The following is a 3,521-nucleotide window of genomic DNA, read 5'->3' on the forward strand; positions in this document are numbered from 1 at the left end:
GAGGAATGGATAGCACTACAAACAATGTGTTCACATTCCAAGACCTTAACACTAACTTCTCAGAAAGGAAGTTTTCATCACCTCTAAAAATGAATTCAATGTAATTTTATTAACAGCAGGAAATCTAGACCTTCCTCTAAATGACAACCCAATAGTCCACCCTCGCTGTCATCAAAAAAAGGTTCAACCCCAAATTTAACAGTAATTAGCCTGAGGTATTGTAAATGTGGCCCTACAGTCTGAAATTTAATGGCATCTTTTGTCAAAAACAGTCTTATTTCCACTTTAGTCTCATGACTACAATACTATAGTGCTATCCCCGTAGTATTTACTACTATACAGTCAGCAAAAACACCTGAAAAAAATTCTTGGACTTTGTGAAATAGTGCATCCATCCACTTCTGTAAAAATCGGAGCCACACAAAGATCTAAAAGAGTGTTGCCTGCCCAGGTCCAGAACAGAGGTACTTAACCTTTGTTTTCCAATTTAGTTATCAAACTGTGGTGTGAACAAAATGCTGAGTGTCACACTGGCATTACAAATAGGCCCCAAATTTTGAGCTTTTAACGAGATTGAGAAACATTTTATGAGATTTAACTCAACATGCCTTAACACATCCATGAGGTAGTTAGGTAAACAGTACTACACATTTTAATACATAGTAAAAGAAGCATGGGTAAGTGACATACTCATGCTTTAAGCAATAAGAATTAGAATAAACCACAGAAGCTTGGGGCCTTTTATTCTAGCTCTAACCCAAAGAATAATTTTTGTTTTACAAAAAGCATCAAATCACTTAAGATCTTCCCCTCCTCCTCCTCCTCCTCTTCCTCCTCCTTCTCCTTCTCCTTCTCCTCTTCCTCCTCCTTCTTCTTTCTTCTTCTTCCTCTTCCTCTTCCACAATTGCTTATTAGTATAGTATGTCTTTCCAAAGCTTTTTTTTTCCCCTTTTCTTCAATAATGTGGTAAAAACTGAGTATAACCCTTAATTCAAGCTAGGCCTCTGCTTCTACCTGAATTGGTACAAAATTGAGACATTATCTTGTAAGAACAAAATTGTATTTGAAATTTTTATTTTAGGCTGCAAAAGCAAAAACAAGCAAACAAATAGCAAATAACTTGAAAATAGGCCTGTCAAATTATGTAAATTCATCCTTTCCAGGGAAGCAGAAAGTAGACTCTACCACAAAGAAAAGATGCTTAGTTAATGGAGGTTAAATTTAAAAGTACAGTTAAATTAGGGCTAACTTCTGAAAATCCTGTTTTATTCACCTCACTGTGGTACCAGTAACTATCCTGAGTCAGGTTACTTTACAGTTAACTGTGTCACCTATAACACAATAATCCATTAACAATCTAATACAGTTATTGGATGTGGTCATACTGGAAATTCTTAACCATATAGTTGTCTTGTCAATTTTATTTTTAAACAATGAATTGTCTTAATATAAGTCACTGCATTTCTGTAACAAATTAATGAAAGGCACAACTAATCCAAGCGGACTTAACCCTATTCAACAACCAGCTGAAAAAAATACTTTGGTTCTTTAAGGAAAAAATTGCGAAAAAAAGTGTTTCCTTTAGCAGTTGTTAATTTTCACAGTTGTACTCCAAGAGCTACATGAAAATGCTCCAGAAGAACCAAATTACGTAGCAATGAATGAACATGCGTGACAGAATTTGTGCATTCAACATATCTGGCGGAAAAACTAGTTAAAATTCTACGTAGGACAAATTGGTCTTTAAAATATCAGTTTCCTGTCCTTTAAAAAAAATGACCTAGTCTACCAAGAAAATACAAAAGCGTAAGCCTGTAAGTAAATAAGAGTTGTGTTCAGGCTATTACAGTGCAGGTTATCCTCAAGGCCACATACATCCTGCTTCACTACTGCTTGCACTCTGCTAGGTTTTGATCTTTCTTTGGTTCATAGTCTGGATTATTTTCCTCATCTCCTCCTTTTTCCCCTTCCTCATCTGCTTGTTTGCCTTCATCATCATAATCATCATCATCATCTTCAATAACTTCTCCAGTAAAATATAACACTGATCTTGGGATTATGCGCTCAGGTAAAAAGTGACCAATTTTGAAGTCTGCAGCATGGATAGCTTCAGCATCATCATCCAGATCTCCACTCTCAGGAACTTCAGTAGGGGCAAAAAAATTAAAGCAAGAGTCATTGGAAACTGTTTTAGTCACAGTACAAACTGTCCCACGTCCCTTGTGTTTCTGCTTCTTCTTAATGGTTCTCAAAGTGACATTCTTTCCTTTTTTCCAATCTATCTGGCACCCTGTACAACCCATAATTTCTGGTCCATCAAAAGAAAAGGGATCAGAATCATCTGGTTCTGACCTCATCCTATATGTCTTTGTTGGCACTTCATTTGTAAAATATTCACTGGGTTCAAAGTGAAATTCTAAGACAAAACTCATAGACTGGTCAGCATCCGAGAACTTCATTTTAATATATTTCAAGTGCTTCAGAATAGGTTCATCATGTTCCTGAAGCATATCACTGAGCAAGTCAACATTCTTAAAAATAGTTAACCAAAATTCAGGAATTCCTATGGGCTCTTCTTTTTCTTCATCTTTCTTCTCTTCTTCAATCTTGGCCTTTTCTTTCAACTGCTCCGAAATCTTGTCTTCTTCATCTGGTTTCCATTCACATTCTTCTTCCATAGGTTCATAAATTGCATTAATAATCTCAAATTGCTTATCAAATAGAAATAGAGGCTGAGAGAGAACAGCATAGAGAAGTGATAACTTTCAAACCAATCTAAAATATTCAACTTGTGAATAGAAATAAAGAAAAGTAAATTATTAAATTAAAATATTGGCTCCTAGATGTTAGTAGTAAATAAATTTTTTCCCTGTGTTACCACTCAGTAACATTAGCTTTTGTTTGTAAATCAGTTTGGACAATTATTGTCTCCTTGGGTTCTAGTGGCTTTTACCCAAGCCCATAGGAAAGCAATCTTCCTGATCCAGATTCCCTACTAATAAGGTATCCGCAGAACTACTGACTAATGTGATTTAAGATGGTCATGTGTACGCCCACTTTCAAAAGAGCCTGACCTGAGATAGGGAAACATGGAAGAGACCACCATGGCTGCCTAGGAGGAATGGGTCAGAAAAGAATGACTTGAAGGAGATAGAAGGATTGATAAAGGGCTCTCGGCACAAGTGTCTCAGGCTCAGTTCTCAGGGACTTAGTACTCTCAGCAAATTGGGAACTGGTAGAAAAGATATTACAAAGGTGATCTAGTCTAACAGGGGTAGTTCTAAGACTCAGAACATTTAATGGCTTCCTTCTCTGTCTTTAGGGAGTGCTTAAAAGATCTAACCCAGGGATTAAACTATTTCTCCCTTAGGGAATCTCATTTGCCTTTTCCCTTCATTATGCAGAGCAGTTCTGCACTCACACACCCCAGCTTCCACCTCCAGATTTTATCCCCACCACCTATGATGACTTCGCAAACAAAGGGCATTCTAACTACCAGGACTGCCTCTCAGAATCATATA

The 3,521-nt window shown here is 36.8% G+C and overlaps 1 pseudogene across 1 annotated transcript; it reads right to left on the reverse strand.

Annotated features, from left to right (window-relative positions):
- Positions 1-1,057: 1,057 nt before the first annotated feature.
- LOC105533211 lies at positions 1,058-2,744 on the reverse strand (annotated as a pseudogene). Its single transcript, XR_001005089.1, has 2 exons — positions 1,876-2,744; positions 1,058-1,181 (listed from the first exon to the last, which is right to left on the reverse strand). The product of XR_001005089.1 is annotated as a nucleosome assembly protein 1-like 1 pseudogene (transcript).
- Between the last annotated feature and the right edge of the window lie 777 nt (positions 2,745-3,521).

Source organism: Mandrillus leucophaeus, unplaced genomic scaffold (assembly GCF_000951045.1).
Source record: "Mandrillus leucophaeus isolate KB7577 unplaced genomic scaffold, Mleu.le_1.0 Scaffold123, whole genome shotgun sequence".
In the NCBI taxonomy this organism is placed as follows: domain Eukaryota; kingdom Metazoa; phylum Chordata; class Mammalia; order Primates; family Cercopithecidae; genus Mandrillus; species Mandrillus leucophaeus.